Source organism: Argopecten irradians, chromosome 16, assembly GCF_041381155.1.
Source record: "Argopecten irradians isolate NY chromosome 16, Ai_NY, whole genome shotgun sequence".
Classification (NCBI taxonomy): Eukaryota; Metazoa; Mollusca; class Bivalvia; order Pectinida; family Pectinidae; genus Argopecten; species Argopecten irradians.
This window is the reverse complement of record NC_091149.1, coordinates 11,874,168-11,899,207: the sequence shown is the minus strand read 5'-3', so window position 1 is coordinate 11,899,207 and position 25,040 is coordinate 11,874,168. Positions and strand designations below refer to the sequence as shown.

Genomic DNA, 25,040 nt, shown 5'->3' with positions numbered 1-25,040 from the left:
TTCTGGATAATATCCGCTATCAAACACTCGGCACAGCCTCATGTTTGACAACTTAAGAATCTTTATCCTCTGAATGAAAGATTCTATTAGTTAGAAGCAAAGCAAAAATTGGAGAACAAAAAATATCAATTCTACAGAAATAGTAATAATCTTAAGAGTAAAACCAGATGTAGTGTGTACCTAAGTGAAATAGTCAAAATCAACATTGAATTAATTTTCCTTTAAAATAAAACCAACACTTAACATAAAAACGCTAAGTGTAAACAAAAATACAGAACACTTAAAACAATTGCCTTCCAAATCTAGATTAACACTAAATAAATCTTAAGTTAAATAAGTCAAAATTGATATTGGCATTATCCCTGTTGCAAAGTGGTGCGTTGATTATCAGGTTGCATATCATGTTAGCTTTATTGATAAGATGTTAAGTCGAGAATAGGAGTGAATATAATGTATTGTCTTGTAATTACCATCAATCTGACGACTGATTAGTTTTCACTCGTTTGAGCAGTTTCATCTTTCCAGTTAATGTATTTGATGTTGAAATCCCCGACACTCACAACGTAGGTGTACCTGTGACATTTCCCAGTTCCCAGATTGAAGCAATCCAATGTCAAGATAGGAGTAAACGATTCCGTAATAATATGAAGATACGTCTGAAGAATGAAGTAACTTAATTTCTCTCATACTGTTTGTATGTTTACGAGAATAAAATCATTGTCATTGCCATTGTCATACCTACAAGTGTAATACTGGCTAGTCTCTGGCAATGCACTCAATTATGAATGACGCCTGAGGCGGTATTACATGGCTACCCAAGCAATAAAGCATCGTGACGTCACAGCGTCAACAAAATTACTTTTTTCTCGATACAATTTTAACTTTTTGCAGAAACTAGGCTTGGTTTACTTTAAAAGATACGAACAACGGGATTTACGTGGAAAATATTACGCAATTTTAATGGATGAAGAATTGACTTGCAGTCGCAGTTTTTTTTCGAATTTATTTAAACTGGTGGATAATCTTAGTAGTATAATTGCACTATAACGTCGAATTATGCGAGAAAAATACTCTTTCATCAGTGGAAATGACGGATAGGTATATTCTCAATGGGGACAACCTACGTCATAGGAAGTGATATCGGACACACAAAAACAATGAAAAAACGCCCGCTTCAAGATGAAAATCGGCTGAAATTATGACATAACAGCAATGCATCTTCTAAACCTATCGCGCGTCAAAGACAGTGTATTGTTAGAGATTCTATGAAGCTATTAAATATCGTCAAACTAGCTCAGATAATGCAAACACCTCGACACAATATTTTTCGACAGCAGAGATATCGGTCACATTTTGTTCAATAAACTGTTAAAAGTTGTAAATAAATAAATGTTGCTGTCACAAAACCGTCCCGTTTACTAATATGTAATATATGACTGTCGAAAGAAAATATTTCCTTCATTATATCTGCTAGTGGAGAAACATAGACGGTGCTTAATTAGAAATTATGGAAGTGATATCGGTCACACTTAGAACTATAGGGGTAACGGTCACATCCAAAGTTACCAAAAACTGAATATTACAGCATTGTACATGTAGTCGTTATTTACGCATTCATGCAACTCCAATGGATACCCCGTTACCCCGTCAAAATACTTTTATTGAATTGATCTTTTTAACCCACCATCAGCAATTGGTTAGCGAGCTATGAAAATAGCCTTCTCCCATTGCTCGTCATCCGTCCGTCTTTAATTTCTGTTATTTCTCTGAAAGTACTGAAATCGATTTATTTCGATACCGCTACATGTATTTACCAAAGAGTATTAAGGATCGTTTTTAAATTTCATGTTTAGAAAGTCATCTTTCTTGATTCTAATAGATGGACTTGTTGCTATGGTCCAAATTCAACATGTGAGCTTAATACTTAATGAAACTTTCTGGAATTTTATAAGTATTACATGTATCTCTCTCTTTACTCTTGTTGTGCATAATGCACCAATGGGAAAACGCGGTAATCGACAACTTTCGTTACCATGTAGACATACAATTATCAAATATTTTTGTTCGATATAGATATTTTGATAATCATTTTTAACATAGGATTGTATTTATTAATGCTCATTTTTGAGACAGATAAGATTACAAAATAATGAATATTTGGCTATCTTCAAATTATTTGACTACCACGGTGCTTTATAGCATTCATATACATATATTTACTTTTTCACAGCAACCCTAATATGTATACCTACCAGGCGCATTTGACATTTAGGGGTGCATGGTTTCCTATTAGCTTATTTTTATGTGATGTCATAATTTTTGTGCCATCGATCACAGAAAATGGCTTTTTCGTCCTTGACGATATTGATTTTTTTTCTTTATAGATACAAATATCCTGGGATGTTATCATACAAGTGTTATCAAATGAAAATATATTCATTAAATTGTATTCAGTTGACAATTAGGGGAGTATGAATGCCAACTGGACATCTGTTAATTCAACATGAAGCGCTAAAGATATTGGACCAACATTTAAAAAACGTTAAATTGACCGATTTGTAAATCCAATGGTAAACGTCACGATATCTCTTGGTCCTCCTGTTATCAACTGATTTGCTTTTATAATTTGTTTGCTTATGATCATTTGTGCTATTGTTGTTAAGATATATTCTAAGTACCTGTGTGTTAAATCTGTGGAGAAATTATTAGTGAACTGACATGTAGAACTGTACTAACGCTATCAGCTAAAAACCCTCAGTGATCCTGTCTATCATGTATTCACGTATTTCTGTAGCTTATAGATCAGTGTGCTTTTCCTTTTGTTTACATCGGATGCCTTTACATCTTTACATCTTTACAAGTTTTATGTAGTTTCTTGTATATTGTCACTGCGAAGTTTTTAAATTATACGAAAAGACAATGCAAGAACAAAGGGTGTGTACAAATACATGTATAGACAAAAACTAAACAATATACAGTGTACGAATACCAAAGTATTCAGCAAAAAAATAGTTACGATAATAGTTAATAATGTATCATGTATCTCGGTAGTATTTCCTCTTTACCTGAATGATTAGTTAGGTAAAACAACGCTGCAATATTTCAGCAATCTTTACGAAGCGACAAAGTATTTCAAAATCTTTGGATGTGCCGTTACCCTGTGAACGACATCCTTTTTTAAAAACAACAAAACGCCAACTAGGTTATACATGTATGTCACTTTTGTAGCGGATAAAATGAACCATAGCTACTATTTGAAATATAAGGTATTTTATACCAGTAAATAACAGTAAAGTTAAAAAAAAAATTACACTTGACATATTTTTGGTGAATAAAATGTGACCGATAGCCACACTGTGAAAAAAAAAGACAGACGGATGATGAGCAATAGACGAAAAGCGATTTCAATAGCTCGTTAACCATTTGCTGATAGGGGGTTCAAAAGTCGTCTTTCAAGATCAGATAAATTCAATAAAAGTATTTTGGCGTCTTTTAACAGTTTCCGTAACTTTGGATGTGACCGTCATCCCTAAAGTTCTAAGTGTGACCGATATCACTTTCATAACTTCTAATTAAGCACCGTATATGATTCTCCACTAGCAGATATAATAAATGAAATATTTTCTTCCAACAGTCATATATTGGATATTAGTAAACGGGACAGTTTTGTGGCAGCAAAATTTATTTATTTGCAATTTATAACGTTTTAGTGAATAAAATGTGACCGATATTCCTGCTATTAAAAAATATTGTGTCGAGGTGTTTGCATAATCTGAGCTAGTTTGACGATATCTAATAATTTCCCAGAGTCTCTAACAATACACTGTCTTTGACGCACGATAGATTTAGAAGATGCATTGCTTTTATGTCACTGGAATTTCAGCCGATTTTCATCTTGAAGCGGGCGTTTTTTCATTGTTTTTGTGTGTCCGATATCACTTCCGGTGACGTAGGTTGTCCCCATTGATTCTACCCTCGGGATCACAAAATGTTATAAACCCTCGGCAAGCCTCGGGTTTTACAACGTTTTGTGACACTCGGGTAGAATATCCATATCCTTTATATCAACATATGAAAACCTCTTAATATCGTTAGTGCTCCACTACATGTAGGTAGGACATACCAGTGGTGAGCATGTCAAGGTGGCCCATAGTACATGTACGTACTTACGACTTACGTAAAATAAATATCATGTATATCAGGTATATATTGAAAATGTTAATACATGTATGAATCCGTGGAGTTCAGTTTGATTTTCACCGTCCATCATGTTAATATTATTGAAATCATCACAATCGGTTGATGAATTTCGCTTCGACTATCGGATGAATGTAGTATTGTTGACTCGTGTTGGTGCAGATTCTGTGTTCGTAGTTTTCTTTTTTTTCTGTTCACGTTGAAGATCTTGCACGATAATGGACTTCTATGACAGTTCTGGGGCTTTTTGTTTAACTTTCCTGAAGTTGTCTAGGATTTCCTTTTATGCTTACACCCTATTGTCACTGTTAGGGGATGTGTAAATTGTGTTGTCTGTCTTGTCCCCTTTTTTAATTCGATATCATTGACACAAACTGAGACGCACAGTTCTTTAATTGATGTTGTGTCCTCCTCTCTCTCTTACTTTCGCTGATGGCTTTGTTGATTCGTGGAAAGGTTAATGCAATTAAGTTCAACATTCCTGATTTTTAGTCTCGATTTCCCTTACTTCAGCTCGTACTTCTTCCGATAATTGTTTTCTTTACAAATTTGGGCGATTCCACCAGACTATATCGATATCTAAGTCTATTGACTTCCATCGACACATTTCCTGTTTATATTCTGTAATCGAGTCCAGTGTCGTTTCAATTCTTAGATTACAGATCGGTTTGGTTGTTCGTTGAAGGGAGATTTGATTTGAAAACTGAGCATATCCATATGAAGTTATAACCCTGCTACTTAATATTCTATTCACATTGTGGACAGTTTGGTTCACGGAATGCAGTTGTTTATTCCAAACATTGGTATTATGCACTGAATGAAATTTGTTCCATCCTCAAGATATCGATCACATTTCTCTATTATACCTTTAAATTACCCACTAGGTGAACATTACTTAGGTCAATTCCATGATTATGTATTAGAATCCCAACTCTAGTCTGTCATTTTAAACAAATATTTGCGGGAGATTTGAATTTGCAAACGATCGACTTCCCACCCGAATAATTGCGAAAATAAATCCCCCGAAAAAAATATACAAGTAATTTACAATACTTAGTCAGGGAGTGTAATACGTAATCAGGGAATTGTATAAGAAGTGATGATTTAGTTTGGAATTATACGGTTAAATATTGAACCATTTAATATGTTAATAAGTAATGGGAATCGAATTCGTAGTCAGGAAATCGAGTAAGTGATGAAATAATGAACTAGCTAGGAACTACGAAACAACTCCACAGAGGTTATGAAAGAGGCGTGTAAGAAAGTCTTGATTTGGACAGTATATCCGGTGTTAGATTGATCAACCTAGTCTCAAGCTGTTGATTACACAGTCCCCTGATTTCAATTCTTGATTGTTTTATGTCTTTTTTTATAATTCCATTTTTAAGTTGATAAGGCAAAAAAAAAAAATGTCTGTTGAGGGTTACCCGACCGACCATAATGTTTTCCCCCCTTTCCTACGAAAAAAATATGAAAAGTCGGGATATTTCGATCTCATAGTGAAAGGCACTAAAAAAAAAAAAATCCCGACCCGACCTTATTTTTTTTTTTTTTTTTTTTTTGGCCAATGTAACCCTAAACAGACTTTTTTTGCCTAAGTACGGTATGTCTAGCAGTTTTATAGACGCCTCCATGTTATGTACCAATATATCTTTTGATTGATTTATAGTCAATTTGTTACCGATTGCAACTGTTGTTCGATATTCTGTTCTGGATGAATTAATGTGTTCCTTTTCTCAGTGAAGTTCCAAACCATACAAGAATACTTGGAACCTGATAAACTGATACATTAAACAAATTTAGCTTTGAGTGTCATTAAATTTGACATATTTCACGTTTTACATCAGCTTGACTTTTATATATGAGGATAATATTTCCATAGCCATCCGAGTTAGCGTGAGATTTAATATGTATCTGCAGTTACTGTCGCCAATTAAAAAACTGAACGTTTGAAAAACGCTCATAATATGCCAATTAATTCTACAACAACTCTTAACAAACAAAAAACCAAAACCATGGTACATGTTGGACTTGTTTATTTTCACTATCTTGCTCCCTCACATAGAAACATCAGAGAACAAGGGCACACAACTCTTGTTACAAGATATAAAACAGTCTAACTGTTCTTAAAAGTGAAACTGGTAAACTGAAAATACAATTATTTAGCAATGGTCCTCTCATTTCACAAAGAAATACTACAGCACTTTCCTCACTTTGATGATATTGATGTTATACCAGCAATGTTCCACTAGATAAGTATAACCCGTTACAGGGACATGGTTTAAGTGGTATCAGTGTTATGGATTTAAAGATGCTCTACGTGCACCGCTGACCAATAGTATTTTTTCTCAATAAAAACCAGGTGCAGACGAATTCATATTTTTCTTCGTTTACAAACGTAACTTACTCCTACAACATTTCCACCATTGAAAAGTTTTAGCTCCTAATTTTACTTAAAGATGAAAATATTAAATATAATTAATTGCATCCCGAAAAAATTCAGTGGCAAAACATTCTATTACTCCAACAATGTTAGAGGTATAGTACGACGAGACGCTTTTGGAACATTACGTCGTGTCTACAGTGTAACAGTCAGCAAAATAACGTCCAATAAAAAAACGGCTGACCAGTCGACTCTCATGTTATGGGAGTATATATTCTATATGGAATAAAGTACTAATTGCCCATGCATCAAAAGCAAAATAAATTATTTTGTTTGCGTAAATGAGACATATATATACATAATCAACCATCAATTATTGTTCAAATGATGAGTACTGTATGTGCTCTGTCGGCGATGGAGCATCTTTAAGCTTTATAGCAGTTAAAACAGTAAATTCAGAAAATATTTTAAGACATGCAGTCATCAAAAGATCTCTTCTACTTTGAAACATTTTTTTTTTAATATCCTATCGTTCTGAAAAAGCCTACTTCTGCTTCCAGAAGAGCATGAATACCATTGACCTCAGTAGACAAATTAATGTGTCTGATAGAAATCAACAAAATAGGGTCTATGGGTGAATACATTGCTGTATTATTAAACGCTAGTCTTACACAAGATATGTAACTGTAGTTAAGATTTATTAGTGCAGGTGTACTTAAATTTGATTGGTCAATACAATGTTGGTTGTACGAATGTAGAACATTGAAGTCTAACATACACAGACACACACTTATGCTTTCACTCTGTCTCTCTTCACCCCAGCACTTAATGTATAGTTATAAATAAAGAACAAAATCAATACTGCAAGAACACATACTTTCTCTCTCACACTTCTAACAGTTATTATTATATAATAAGTCTCCTCTCAGATTTAATAAATCTAGAGGCAAACAATTATCTACATCACCTTACATTAAACAACGTTCTCTATATTCAAGAATTTATAAATATTTTCATCAAAGATGGAAAACATCAGCTTTTGGGAGTCTCTTCATAAATAGATCTTTGTTACTCTTCATTTTAGAGGGCAAGTCACTTTGACCCTGTGTAATCCTAATTACTCCAACACTCCTACATTCCCTTCCATCCCTTACCATCCCTAGCCATCCCTTACCATCCCTAGCCATCCTTTACCATCCCTTACCATCCCTAGCCATCCCTTACCATCCCTAGCCATCCCTTACCATCCCTAGCCATCCCTTACCATCCCTAGCCATCCCTTACCATCCCTAGCCCCTAGCCATCCCTTACCATCCCTAGCCATCCCTAGCCATCCCTTACCATCCCTAGCCGTCCCTTACCATCCCTAGCCATCCCTTACCATCCCTAGCCATCCCTAACCATCCCTAGCCATCCCTTACCATCCCTAGCCATCCCTAACCATCCCTAGCCATCCCTAGCCATCCCTTAGCCCATCTTTCATGGGAAACAATGATACTGAATCTCTGGCATGATGTACAATAGCTATATATGACTGGATAACTCACCCAGGAACCTACACAAGGGAATGTACAATTAATAGTTATAACTTTCTCAGAAACTACATCAGCAAATGTTCAATAATTACGACAGGGGAATCCCTCTGAAACTACACTAGGGAATGTCTTAAGGGAAAACTGATGCAATTCAATAGTAAATTGAGTATGAAATGTAATGTATATGAGAAAATGTTTAAAATCGAGTATGCCATGATTGTTTCACCAAACCATCCAGCATTACACTCTATAAAGGATTATCTTATCATCATCTAATATTCTATCAAATAACTTCTACATTCCTTAAGCACAATACATAAAGACCTAAAAACTTACAAATTTTCACCCGTATACTGTCGGGTGTAACAGACAATCTATCTACTAACATTAACAAAATGTTGAGTATCATTTTTAATATGGAAACTCAAATTATATAATTACATATTATATGTGTAATGGAATATTCAATGAAAATCAACAGTTACGTAATAATGTGATCAACACATAAGAATTGTTTCCCAGCATTGTGGAGTTGTTCCCCCTGTCTGAGAAGAGTTGTTTCCCTGTTTATGTAGAGTTGTTTCCCCTGTCTGTGTAGATTTGCTCCCCCTGTAGGTGTAGAGTTGTTCCCCCCTTTCCGTACGTGCAGTTGTTCCCACTGTTTATGTTGAGTTGTTTCCTCTTTCTGTATAGTGTTGTTTCCCCCTATCTGTGTAGAGTTGTTCCCCTTGTTTGTGTACTTCCTGTCTGTAAACAGTTTTCCTATGTCAGTGTTCAGATAATCCTTGTGTGATGTTCACATGTCTAGTTCTGCTTCTTCTTCTAGTATACATAAAAACTTAATAATCCGATGGGAATCTTCAATCTGAAATCAGAATGATGAAATATTATAATAGAGTTTATATATATAGGTAAATTAGGAGTTGCACATTTACATAATTTAGACATTTTAACACTACATTGTACACAGATTGATACATCATATATTATTCGTATATTTAAATTGAAAGTATTGAAGGGTTAAGTATATCTTGTTTGTTACATCTTATATACAAAATCAATCAATTTGATTAAATTGCTTAATAAGATTGTAGTAATATCTTCTAATGTGTATTTTTCTTACCTGTTTAGCCATTTCCATTAATACTAAAAGTTTCTTGATGCCAATCCATAACCTGCAACAAAAAAGGAAAATCAATTTCCAGACTTATTTAATATATCACCTCTAATCTTTCTATTCAAATAAAAGGTCAATAAAATCCACAATGAACACCTGTTGAATCTTTTTGTAATAGATTTGCATAAGGTATGAAACATGATATATTCTGTTTTAGAATAACAATTTAACAAATTTGTGACATACTGAGAGATTTACAAAAAATTGTATCCATAAAATTTTAAGACATAATGAAATTCAATTTAACCTTGTATGTGTGGCTATATTGTGAAATTTCTGATTTGTTGAACTTCAATTTTCTTCTTTGAAAGGATAATTATAAACCTTTCAAGCTGTGAAAGTCACTAACAATATGGTACCATGGGAAAGTACGTACCATAACTACACTAGACAACTGACCTCTGTCCAGCAGGAAAGTATGTACCATAACTACACTAAACAACTGACCCCTGTCCAGCAGGAAAGTATGTACCATAACTACACTAGACAACTGACCCCTGTCCAGCAGGAAAGTATGTACCATAACTACACTAGACAACTGACCCCTGTCCAGCAGGAAAGTATGTACCATAACTACACTAGACAACTGACCCCTGTCCAGCAGGAAAGTATGTACCATAACTACACTAGACAACTGACCCATGTCCAGCAGGAAAGTATGTACCATAACTACACTAGACAACTGACCCCTGTCCAGCAGGAAAAGTATGTACCATAACTACACTAGACAACTGACCCCTGTCCAGCAGTATGTACCATAACTACACTAGACAACTGACCCCTGTCCAGCAGGAAGTATGTACCATAACTACACTAGACAACTGACCCCTGTCCAGCAGGAAAGTATGTACCATAACTACACTAGACAACTGACCCCTGTCCAGCAGGAAGTATGTACCATAACTACACTAGACAACTGACCCCTGTCCAGCAGGAAAGTATGTACCATAACTACACTAGACAACTGACCCCTGTCCAGCAGGAAAGTATGTACCATAAATACACTAGACAACTGACCCCTGTCCAGCAGGAAGTATGTACCATAACTACACTAGACAACTGACCCCTGTCCAGCAGGAAAGTATGTACCATAACTACACTAGACACAATTACAACTGACCTCTGTCCAGCAGGAAAGTATGTACCATAACTACACTAGACAACTGACCCCTGTCCAGCAGGAAAGTATGTACCATAACTACACACAGACAACTGACCCCTGTCCAGCAGGAAAGTATGTACCATAACTACACTAGACAACTGACCCCTGTCCAGCAGGAAAGTATGTACCATAACTACACTAGACAACTGACCCCTGTCCAGCAGGAAAGTATGTACCATAACTACACTAGACAACTGACCCCTGTCCAGCAGGAAAGTATGTACCATAACTACACTAGACAACTGACCCCTGTCCAGCAGGAAAGTATGTACCATAACTACACTAGACAACTGACCACTGTCCAGCAGGAAAGTATGTACCATAACTACACTAGACACAATTACAACTGACCTCTGTCCAGCAGGAAAGTATGTACCATAACTACACTAGACAACTGACCCCTGTCCAGCAGGAAAGTATGTACCATAACTACACTAGACAACTGACCCCTGTCCAGCAGGAAAGTATGTACCATAACTACACTAGACAACTGACCCCTGTCCAGCAGGAAAGTATGTACCATAACTACACTAGACAACTGACCCCTGTCCAGCAGGAAAGTATGTACCATAACTACACTAGACAACTGACCCCTGTCCAGCAGGAAAGTATGTACCATAACTACACTAGACAACTGACCCCTGTCCAGCAGGAAAGTATGTACCATAACTACACTAGACAACTGACCCCTGTCCAGCAGGAAAGTATGTACCATAACTACACTAGACAACTGACCCCTGTCCAGCAGGAAAGTATGTACCATAACTACACTAGACAACTGACCCCTGTCCAGCAGGAAAGTATGTACCATAACTACACTAGACAACTGACCCCTGTCCAGCAGGAAAGTATGTACCATAACTACACTAGACAACTGACCACTGTCCAGCAGGAAAGTATGTACCATAACTACACTAGACACAATTACAACTGACCTCTGTCCAGCAGGAAAGTATGTACCATAACTACACTAGACAACTGACCCCTGTCCAGCAGGAAAGTATGTACCATAACTACACTAGACAACTGACCCCTGTCCAGCAGGAAAGTATGTACCATAACTACACTAGACAACTGACCCCTGTCCAGCAGGAAAGTATGTACCATAACTACACTAGACAACTGACCCCTGTCCAGCAGGAAAGTATGTACCATAACTACACTAGACAACTGACCCCTGTCCAGCAGGAAAGTATGTACCATAACTACACTAGACAACTGACCCCTTGTCCAGGAGGAAAGTATGTACCATAACTACACTAGACAACTGACCCCTGTCCAGCAGGAAAGTATGTACCATAACTACACCAGACAACTGACCCCTGTCCAGCAGGAAAGTATGTACCATAACTACACTAGACAACTGACCCCTGTCCAGCAGGAAAGTATGTACCATAACTACACTAGACAACTGACCCCTGTCCAGCAGGAAAGTATGTACCATAACTACACTAGACAACTGACCCCTGTCCAGCAGGAAAGTATGTACCATAACTACACTAGACAACTGACCCCTGTCCAGCAGGAAAGTATGTACCATAACTACACTAGACACAATTACAACTGACCTCTGTCCAGCAGGAAAGTATGTACCATAACTACACTAGACAACTGACCCCTGTCCAGCAGGAAAGTATGTACCATAACTACACTAGACAACTGACCCCTGTCCAGCAGGAAAGTATGTACCATAACTACACTAGACAACTGACCCCTGTCCAGCAGGAAAGTATGTACCATAACTACACTAGACAACTGACCCCTGTCCAGCAGGAAAGTATGTACCATAACTACACTAGACAACTGACCCCTGTCCAGCAGGAAAGTATGTACCATAACTACACTAGACAACTGACCCCTGTCCAGCAGGAAAGTATGTACCATAACTACACTAGACAACTGACCCCTGTCCAGCAGGAAAGTATGTACCATAACTACACTAGACAACTGACCCCTGTCCAGCAGGAAAGTATGTACCATAACTACACTAGACAACTGACCCCTGTCCAGCAGGAAAGTATGTACCATAACTACACTAGACAACTGACCCCTGTCCAGCAGGAAAGTATGTACCATAACTACACTAGACAACTGACCCCTGTCCAGCAGGAAAGTATGTACCATAACTACACTAGACAACTGACCCCTGTCCAGTAGGAAAGTATGTACCATAACTACACTAGACAACTGACCCCTGTCCAGTAGGAAAGTATGTACCATAACTACACTAGACAACTGACCCCTGTCCAGTAGGAAAGTATGTACCATAACTACACTAGACAACTGACCCCTGTCCAGCAGGAAAGTATGTACCATAACTACACTAGACAACTGACCCCTGTCCAGCAGGAAAGTATGTACCATAACTACACTAGACAACTGACCCCTGTCCAGCAGGAAAGTATGTACCATAACTACACTAGACAACTGACCCCTGTCCAGCAGGAAAGTATGTACCATAACTACACTAGACAACTGACCCCTGTCCAGTAGGAAAGTATGTACCATAACTACACTAGACAACTGACCCCTGTCCAGCAGGAAAGTATGTACCATAACTACACTAGACAACTGACCCCTGTCCAGCGAGGAAAGTATGTACCATAACTACACTAGACAACTGACCCCTGTCCAGCAGGAAAGTATGTACCATAACTACACTAGACAACTGACCCCTGTCCAGCAGGAAAGTATGTACCATAACTACACTAGACACAATTACAACTGACCCCTGTCCAGCAGGAAAGTATGTACCATAGGTACACTAGACAACTGACCCCTGTCCAGCAGGAAAGTATGTACCATAACTACACTAGACAACTGACCCCTGTCCAGCAGGAAAGTATGTACCATAACTACACTAGACAACTGACCCCTGTCCAGCAGGAAAGTATGTACCATAACTACACTAGACAACTGACCCCTGTCCAGCAGGAAAATGTGTACCATAACTACACTAGACAACTGACCCCTGTCCAGCAGGAAAGTATGTACCATAACTACACTAGACAACTGACCCCTGTCCAGCAGGAAAGTATGTACCATAACTACACTAGACAACTGACCCCTGTCCAGCAGGAAAGTATGTACCATAACTACACTAGACAACTGACCCCTGTCCAGCAGGAAAGTATGTACCATAACTACACTAGACAACTGACCCCTGTCCAGCAGGAAAGTATGTACCATAACTACACTAGACAACTGACCCCTGTCCAGCAGGAAAGTATGTACCATAACTACACTAGACAACTGACCCCTGTCCAGCAGGAAAGTATGTACCATAACTACACTAGACAACTGACCCCTGTCCAGCAGGAAAGTATGTACCATAACTACACTAGACAACTGACCCCTGTCCAGCAGGAAAGTATGTACCATAACTACACTAGACAACTGACCCCTGTCCAGCAGGAAAGTATGTACCATAACTACACTAGACAACTGACCCCTGTCCAGCAGGAAAGTATGTACCATAACTACACTAGACAACTGACCCCTGTCCAGTAGGAAAGTATGTACCATAACTACACTAGACAACTGACCCCTGTCCAGCAGGAAAGTATGTACCATAACTACACTAGACAACTGACCCCTGTCCAGCAGGAAAGTATGTACCATAACTACACTAGACAACTGACCCCTGTCCAGCAGGAAAGTATGTACCATAACTACACTAGACAACTGACCCCTGTCCAGCAGGAAAGTATGTACCATAACTACACTAGACAACTGACCCCTGTCCAGCAGGAAAGTATGTACCATAACTACACTAGACAACTGACCCCTGTCCAGCAGGAAAGTATGTACCATAACTACACTAGACAACTGACCCCTGTCCAGCAGGAAAGTACGTACCATAACTACACTAGACAACTGACCCCTGTCTAGCAGGAAAGTATGTACCATAACTACACTAGACAACTGACCCCTGTCCAGCAGGAAAGTATGTACCATAACTACACTAGACAACTGACCCCTGTCCAGCAGGAAAGTATGTACCATAACTACACTAGACAACTGACCCCTGTCCAGCAGGAAAGTATGTACCATAACTACACTAGACAACTGACCCCTGTCCAGCAGGAAAGTATGTACCATAACTACACTAGACAACTGACCCCTGTCCAGCAGGAAAGTATGTACCATAACTACACTAGACAACTGACCCCTGTCCAGCAGGAAAGTATGTACCATAACTACACTAGACAACTGACCCCTGTCCAGCAGGAAAGTATGTACCATAACTACACTAGACAACTGACCCCTGTCCAGCAGGAAAGTATGTACCATAACTACACTAGACAACTGACCCCTGTCCAGCAGGAAAGTATGTACCATAACTACACTAGACAACTGACCCCTGTCCAGCAGGAAAGTATGTACCATAACTACACTAGACAACTGACCCCTGTCCAGCAGGAAAGTATGTACCATAACTACACTAGACAACTGACCCCTGTCCAGCAGGAAAGTATGTACCATAACTACACTAGACAACTGACCCCTGTCCAGCAGGAAAGTATGTACCATAACTACACTAGACAACTGACCCCTGTCCAGCAGGAAAGTATGTACCATAACTACACTAGACAACTGACCCCTGTCCAGCAGGAAAGTATGTACCATAACTACACTAGACAACTGACCCCTGTCCAGCAGGAAAGTATGTACCATAACTACACTAGACAACTGACCCCTGTCCAGCAGGAAAGTATGTACCATAACTACACTAGACAACTGACCCCTGTCCAGCAGGAAAGTATGTACCATAACTACACTAGACAACTGACCCCTGTCCAGCAGGAAAGTATGTACCATAACTACACTAGACAACTGACCCCTGTCCAGCAGGAAAGTATGTACCATAACTACACTAGACAACTGACCCCTGTCCAGCAGGAAAGTATGTACCATAACTACACTAGACAACTGACCCCTGTCCAGCAGGAAAGTATGTACCATAACTACACTAGACAACTGACCCCTGTCCAGCAGGAAAGTATGTACCATAACTACACTAGACAACTGACCCCTGTCCAGCAGGAAAGTATGTACCATAACTACACTAGACAACTGACCCCTGTCCAGCAGGAAAGTATGTACCATAACTACACTAGACAACTGACCCCTGTCCAGCAGGAAAGTATGTACCATAACTACACTAGACAACTGACCCCTGTCCAGCAGGAAAGTATGTACCATAACTACACTAGACAACTGACCCCTGTCCAGCAGGAAAGTATGTACCATAACTACACTAGACAACTGACCCCTGTCCAGCAGGAAAGTATGTACCATAACTACACTAGACAACTGACCCCTGTCCAGCAGGAAAGTATGTACCATAACTACACTAGACAACTGACCCCTGTCCAGCAGGAAAGTATGTACCATAACTACACTAGACAACTGACCCCTGTCCAGCAGGAAAGTATGTACCATAACTACACTAGACAACTGACCCCTGTCCAGCAGGAAAGTATGTACCATAACTACACTAGACAACTGACCCCTGTCCAGCAGGAAAGTATGTACCATAACTACACTAGACAACTGACCCCTGTCCAGCAGGAAAGTATGTACCATAACTACACTAGACAACTGACCCCTGTCCAGCAGGAAAGTATGTACCATAACTACACTAGACAACTGACCCCTGTCCAGCAGGAAAGTATGTACCATAACTACACTAGACAACTGACCCCTGTCCAGCAGGAAAGTATGTACCATAACTACACTAGACAACTGACCCCTGTCCAGCAGGAAAGTATGTACCATAACTACACTAGACAACTGACCCCTGTCCAGTAGGAAAGTATGTACCATAACTACACTAGACAACTGACCCCTGTCCAGCAGGAAAGTATGTACCATAACTACACTAGACAACTGACCCCTGTCCAGCAGGAAAGTATGTACCATAACTACACTAGACAACTGACCCCTGTCCAGCAGGAAAGTATGTACCATAACTACACTAGACAACTGACCCCTGTCCAGCAGGAAAGTATGTACCATAACTACACTAGACAACTGACCCCTGTCCAGCAGGAAAGTATGTACCATAACTACACTAGACAACTGACCCCTGTCCAGCAGGAAAGTATGTACCATAACTACACTAGACAACTGACCCCTGTCCAGCAGGAAAGTATGTACCATAACTACACTAGACAACTGACCCCTGTCCAGCAGGAAAGTATGTACCATAACTACACTAGACAACTGACCCCTGTCCAGCAGGAAAGTATGTACCATAACTACACTAGACAACTGACCCCTGTCCAGCAGGAAAGTATGTACCATAACTACACTAGACAACTGACCCCTGTCCAGCAGGAAAGTATGTACCATAACTACACTAGACAACTGACCCCTGTCCAGCAGGAAAGTATGTACCATAACTACACTAGACAACTGACCCCTGTCCAGCAGGAAAGTATGTACCATAACTACACTAGACAACTGACCCCTGTCCAGCAGGAAAGTATGTACCATAACTACACTAGACAACTGACCCCTGTCCAGCAGGAAAGTATGTACCATAACTACACTAGACAACTGACCCCTGTCCAGCAGGAAAGTATGTACCATAACTACACTAGACAACTGACCCCTGTCCAGTAGGAAAGTATGTACCATAACTACACTAGACAACTGACCCCTGTCCAGCAGGAAAGTATGTACCATAACTACACTAAACAACTGACCCCTGTCCAGTAGGAAAGTATGTACCATAACTACACTAGACAACTGACCCCTGTCCAGTAGGAAAGTATGTACCATAACTACACTAGACAACTGACCCCTGTCCAGCAGGAAAGTATGTACCATAACTACACTAGACAACTGACCCCTGTCCAGCAGGAAAGTATGTACCATAACTACACTAGACAACTGACCCCTGTCCAGCAGGAAAGTATGTACCATAACTACACTAGACAACTGACCCCTGTCCAGCAGGAAAGTATGTACCATAACTACACTAGACAACTGACCCCTGTCCAGCAGGAAAGTATGTACCATAACTACACTAGACAACTGACCCCTGTCCAGCAGGAAAGTATGTACCATAACTACACTAGACAACTGACCCCTGTCCAGCAGGAAAGTATGTACCATAACTACACTAGACAACTGACCCCTGTCCAGCAGGAAAGTATGTACCATAACTACACTAGACAACTGACCCCTGTCCAGCAGGAAAGTATGTACCATAACTACACTAGACAACTGACCCCTGTCCAGCAGCAGGAAAGTATGTACCATAACTACACTAGACAACTGACCCCTGTCCAGCAGGAAAGTATGTACCATAACTACACTAGACAACTGACCCCTGTCCAGCAGGAAAGTATGTACCATAACTACACTAGACAACTGACCCCTGTCCAGCAGGAAAGTATGTACCATAACTACACTAGACAACTGACCCCTGTCCAGCAGGAAAGTATGTACCATAACTACACTAGACAACTGACCCCTGTCCAGCAGGAAAGTATGTACCATAACTACACTAGACAACTGACCCCTGTCCAGCAGGAAAGTATGTACCATAACTACACTAGACAACTGACCCCTGTCCAGCAGGAAAGTATGTACCATAACTACACTAGACAACTGACCCCTGTCCAGCAGGAAAGTATGTACCATAACTACACTAGACAACTGACCCCTGTCCAGCAGGAAAGTATGTACCATAACTACACTAGACAACTGACCCCTGTCCAGCAGGAAAGTATGTACCATAACTACACTAGACAACTGACCCCTGTCCAGCAGGAAAGTATGTACCATAACTACACTAGACAACTGACCCCTGTCCAGCAGGAAAGTATGTACCATAACTTCACTAGACAACTGACCCCTGTCCAGCAGGAAAGTATGTACCATAACTACACTAGACAACTGACCCCTGTCCAGCAGGAAAGTATGTACCATAACTACACTAGACAACTGACCCCTGTCCAGCAGGAAAGTATGTACCATAACTACACTAGACAACACTGACCCCTGTCCAGCAGGAAAGTATGTACCATAACTACACTAGACAACTGACCCCTGTCCAGCGGAAAGTATGTACCATAACTACACTAGACAACTGACCCCTGTCCAGCAGGAAAGTATGTACCATAACTACACTAGACAACTGACCCCTGTCCAGCAGGAAAGTATGTACCATAACTACACTAGACAACTGACCCCTGTCCAGCAGGAAAGTATGTACCATAACTACACTAGACAACTGACCCCTGTCCAGCAGGAAAGTATGTACCATAACTACACTAGACAACTGACCCCTGTCCAGTAGGAAAGTATGTACCATAACTACACTAGACAACTGACCCCTGTCCAGCAGGAAAGTATGTACCATAACTACACTAGACAACTGACCCCTGTCCAGCAGGAAAGTATGTACCATAACTACACTAGACAACTGACCCCTGTCCAGCAGGAAAGTATGTACCATAACTACACTAGACAACTGACCCCTGTCCAGCAGGAAAGTATGTACCATAACTACACTAGACAACTGACCCCTGTCCAGCAGGAAAGTATGTACCATAACTACACTAGACAACTGACCCCTGTCCAGTAGGAAAGTATGTACCATAACTACACTAGACAACTGACCCCTGTCCAGCAGGAAAGTATGTACCATAACTACACTAGACAACTGACCCCTGTCCAGCAGGAAAGTATGTACCATAACTACACTAGACAACTGACCCCTGTCCAGCAGGAAAGTATGTACCATAACTACACTAGACAACTGACCCCTGTCCAGCAGGAAAGTATGTACCATAACTACACTAGACAACTGACCCCTGTCCAGCAGGAAAGTATGTACCATAACTACACTAGACAACTGACCCCTGTCCAGCAGGAAAGTATGTACCATAACTACACTAGACAACTGACCCCTGTCCAGCAGGAAAGTATGTACCATAACTACACTAGACAACTGACCCCTGTCCAGCAGGAAAGTATGTACCATAACTACACTAGACAACTGACCCCTGTCCAGCAGGAAAGTATGTACCATAACTACACTAGACAACTGACCCCTGTCCAGCAGGAAAGTATGTACCATAACTACACTAGACAACTGACCCCTGTCCAGCAGGAAAGTATGTACCATAACTACACTAGACAACTGACCCCTGTCCAGCAGGAAAGTATGTACCATAACTACACTAGACAACTGACCCCTGTCCAGCAGGAAAGTATGTACCATAACTACACTAGACAACTGACCCCTGTCCAGCAGGAAAGTATGTACCATAACTACACTAGACAACTGACCCCTGTCCAGCAGGAAAGTATGTACCATAACTACACTAGACAACTGACCCCTGTCCAGCAGGAAAGTATGTACCATAACTACACTAGACAACTGACCCCTGTCCAGCAGGAAAGTATGTACCATAACTACACTAGACAACTGACCCCTGTCCAGCAGGAAAGTATGTACCATAACTACACTAGACAACTGACCCCTGTCCAGCAGGAAAGTATGTACCATAACTACACTAGACAACTGACCCCTGTCCAGCAGGAAAGTATGTACCATAACTACACTAGACAACTGACCCCTGTCCAGCAGGAAAGTATGTACCATAACTAGACACTAGACAACTGACCCCTGTCCAGCAGGAAAGTATGTACCATAACTACACTAGACAACTGACCCCTGTCCAGCAGGAAAGTATGTACCATAACTACACTAGACAACTGACCCCTGTCCAGCAGGAAAGTATGTACCATAACTACACTAGACAACTGACCCCAGTCCAGCAGGAAAGTATGTACCATAACTACACTAGACAACTGACCCCTGTCCAGCAGGAAAGTATTTTCCCCATAACTACACTAGACAACTGACCCCTGTCCAGCAGGAAAGTATGTACCATAACTACACTAGACAACTGACCCCTGTCCAGCAGGAAAGTATGTACCATAACTACACTAGACAACTGACCCCTGTCCAGCAGGAAAGTATGTACCATAACTACACTAGACAACTGACCCCTGTCCAGCAGGAAAGTATGTACCATAACTACACTAGACAACTGACCCCTGTCCAGCAGGAAAGTATGTACCATAACTACACTAGACAACTGACCCCTGTCCAGCAGGAAAGTATGTACCATAACTACACTAGACAACTGACCCCTGTCCAGCAGGAAAGTATGTACCATAACTACACTAGACAACTGACCCCTGTCCAGCAGGAAAGTATGTACCATAACTACACTAGACAACTGACCCCTGTCCAGCAGGAAAGTATGTACCATAACTACACTAGACAACTGACCCCTGTCCAGCAGGAAAGTATGTACCATAACTACACTAGACAACTGACCCCTGTCCAGCAGGAAAGTATGTACCATAACTACACTAGACAACTGACCCCTGTCCAGCAGGAAAGTATGTACCATAACTACACTAGACAACTGACCCCTGTCCAGCAGGAAAGTATGTACCATAACTACACTAGACCACTGACCCCTGTCCAGCAGGAAAGTATGTACCATAACTACACTAGACAACTGACCCCTGTCCAGTAGGAAAGTATGTACCATAACTACACTAGACAACTGACCCCTGTCCAGTAGGAAAGTATGTACCATAACTACACTAGACAACTGACCCCTGTCCAGCAGGAAAGTATGTACCATAACTACACTAGACAACTGACCCCTGTCCAGCAGGAAAGTATGTACCATAACTACACTAGACAACTGACCCCTGTCCAGCAGGAAAGTATGTACCATAACTACACTAGACAACTGACCCCTGGTCCAGCAGGAAAGTATGTACCATAACTACACTAGACAACTGACCCCTGTCCAGTAGGAAAGTATGTACCATAACTACACTAGACAACTGACCCCTGTCCAGCAGGAAAGTATGTACCATAACTACACTAGACAACTGACCCCTGTCCAGCAGGAAAGTATGTACCATAACTACACTAGACAACTGACCCCTGTCCAGCAGGAAAGTATGTACCATAACTACACTAGACAACTGACCCCTGTCCAGCAGGAAAGTATGTACCATAACTACACTAGACAACTGACCCCTGTCCAGCAGGAAAGTATGTACCATAACTACACTAGACAACTGACCCCTGTCCAGCAGGAAAGTATGTACCATAACTACACTAGACAACTGACCCCTGTCCAGCAGGAAAGTATGTACCATAACTACACTAGACAACTGACCCCTGTCCAGCAGGAAAGTATGTACCATAACTACACTAGACAACTGACCCCTGTCCAGCAGGAAAGTATGTACCATAACTACACTAGACAACTGACCCCTGTCCAGCAGGAAAGTATGTACCATAACTACACTAGACAACTGACCCCTGTCCAGCAGGAAAGTATGTACCATAACTACACTAGACAACTGACCCCTGTCCAGCAGGAAAGTATGTACCATAACTACACTAGACAACTGACCCCTGTCCAGCAGGAAAGTATGTACCATAACTACACTAGACAACTGACCCCTGTCCAGCAGGAAAGTATGTACCATAACTACACTAGACAACTGACCCCTGTCCAGCAGGAAAGTATGTACCATAACTACACTAGACAACTGACCCCTGTCCAGCAGGAAAGTATGTACCATAACTACACTAGACAACTGACCCCTGTCCAGCAGGAAAGTATGTACCATAACTACACTAGACAACTGACCCCTGTCCAGCAGGAAAGTATGTACCATAACTACACTAGACAACTGACCCCTGTCCAGCAGGAAAGTATGTACCATAACTACACTAGACAACTGACCCCTGTCCAGCAGGAAAGTATGTACCATAACTACACTAGACAACTGACCCCTGTCCAGCAGGAAAGTATGTACCATAACTACACTAGACAACTGACCCCTGTCCAGTAGGAAAGTATGTACCATAACTACACTAGACAACTGACCCCTGTCCAGCAGGAAAGTATGTACCATAACTACACTAGACAACTGACCCCTGTCCAGCAGGAAAGTATGTACCATAACTACACTAGACAACTGACCCCTGTCCAGCAGGAAAGTATGTACCATAACTACACTAGACAACTGACCCCTGTCCAGCAGGAAAGTATGTACCATAACTACACTAGACAACTGACCCCTGTCCAGCAGGAAAGTATGTACCATAACTACACTAGACAACTGACCCCTGTCCAGCAGGAAAGTATGTACCATAAACTACACTAGACAACTGACCCCTGTCCAGCAGGAAAGTATGTACCATAACTACACTAGACAACTGACCCCTGTCCAGCAGGAAAGTATGTACCATAACTACACTAGACAACTGACCCCTGTCCAGCAGGAAAGTATGTACCATAACTACACCAGACAACTGACCCCTGTCCAGCAGGAAAGTATGTACCATAACTACACTAGACAACTGACCCCTGTCCAGCAGGAAAGTATGTACCATAACTACACTAGACAACTGACCCCTGTCCAGCAGGAAAGTATGTACCATAACTACACTAGACAACTGACCCCTGTCCAGCAGGAAAGTATGTACCATAACTACACTAGACAACTGACCCCTGTCCAGCAGGAAAGTATGTACCATAACTACACTAGACAACTGACCCCTGTCCAGCAGGAAAGTATGTACCATAACTACACTAGACAACTGACCCCTGTCCAGCAGGAAAGTATGTACCATAACTACACTAGACAACTGACCCCTGTCCAGCAGGAAAGTATGTACCATAACTACACTAGACAACTGACCCCTGTCCAGCAGGAAAGTATGTACCATAACTACACTAGACAACTGACCCCTGTCCAGCAGGAAAGTATGTACCATAACTACACTAGACAACTGACCCCTGTCCAGCAGGAAAGTATGTACCATAACTACATTTAGACAACTGACCCCTGTCCAGCAGGAAAGTATGTACCATAACTACACTAGACAACTGACCCATGTCCAGCAGGAAAGTATGTACCATAACTACACTAGACAACTGACCCCTGTCCAGCAGGAAAGTATGTACCATAACTACACTAGACAACTGACCCCTGTCCAGCAGGAAAGTATGTACCATAACTACACTAGACAACTGACCCCTGTCCAGCAGGAAAGTATGTACCATAACTACACTAGACAACTGACCCCTGTCCAGCAGGAAAGTATGTACCATAACTACACTAGACAACTGACCCCTGTCCAGCAGGAAAGTATGTACCATAACTACACTAGACAACTGACCCCTGTCCAGCAGGAAAGTATGTACCATAACTACACTAGACAACTGACCCCTGTCCAGCAGGAAAGTATGTACCATAACTACACTAGACAACTGACCCCTGTCCAGCAGGAAAGTATGTACCATAACTACACTAGACAACTGACCCCTGTCCAGCAGGAAAGTATGTACCATAACTACACTAGACAACTGACCCCTGTCCAGCAGGAAAGTATGTACCATAACTACACTAGACAACTGACCCCTGTCCAGCAGGAAAGTATGTACCATAACTACACTAGACAACTGACCCCTGTCCAGCAGGAAAGTATGTACCATAACTACACTAGACAACTGACCCCTGTCCAGCAGGAAAGTATGTACCATAACTACACTAGACAACTGACCCCTGTCCAGCAGGAAAGTATGTACCGCATAACTACACTAGACAACTGACCCCTGTCCAGCAGGAAAGTATGTACCATAACTACACTAGACAACTGACCCCTGTCCAGCAGGAAAGTATGTACCATAACTACACTAGACAACTGACCCCTGTCCAGCAGGAAAGTATGTACCATAACTACACTAGACAACTGACCCCTGTCCAGCAGGAAAGTATGTACCATAACTACACTAGACAACTGACCCCTGTCCAGCAGGAAAGTATGTACCATAACTACACTAGACAACTGACCCCTGTCCAGCAGGAAAGTATGTACCATAACTACACTAGACAACTGACCCCTGTCCAGCAGGAAAGTATGTACCATAACTACACTAGACAACTGACCCCTGTCCAGCAGGAAAGTATGTACCATAACTACACTAGACAACTGACCCCTGTCCAGCAGGAAAGTATGTACCATAACTACACTAGACAACTGACCCCTGTCCAGCAGGAAAGTATGTACCATAACTACACTAGACAACTGACCCCTGTCCAGCAGGAAAGTATGTACCATAACTACACTAGACAACTGACCCCTGTCCAGCAGGAAAGTATGTACCATAACTACACTAGACAACTGACCCCTGTCCAGCAGGAAAGTATGTACCATAACTACACTAGACAACTGACCCCTGTCCAGCAGGAAAGTATGTACCATAACTACACTAGACAACTGACCCCTGTCCAGCAGGAAAGTATGTACCATAACTACACTAGACAACTGACCCCTGTCCAGCAGGAAAGTATGTACCATAACTACACTAGACAACTGACCCCTGTCCAGCAGGAAAGTATGTACCATAACTACACTAGACAACTGACCCCTGTCCAGCAGGAAAGTATGTACCATAACTACACTAGACAACTGACCCCTGTCCAGCAGGAAAGTATGTACCATAACTAACT

General features: G+C 41.2%; 1 long non-coding RNA gene across 1 annotated transcript; it reads right to left on the bottom strand.

The window, feature by feature from the left end:
* Positions 1–6,216: 6,216 nt before the first annotated feature.
* On the bottom strand, positions 6,217–9,292 carry LOC138310213 (uncharacterized). Its single transcript, XR_011206366.1, has 2 exons — positions 9,239–9,292; positions 6,217–8,980 (listed from the first exon to the last, which is right to left on the bottom strand). It is a non-coding gene; the product is annotated as an uncharacterized lncRNA (long non-coding RNA).
* Between the last annotated feature and the right edge of the window lie 15,748 nt (positions 9,293–25,040).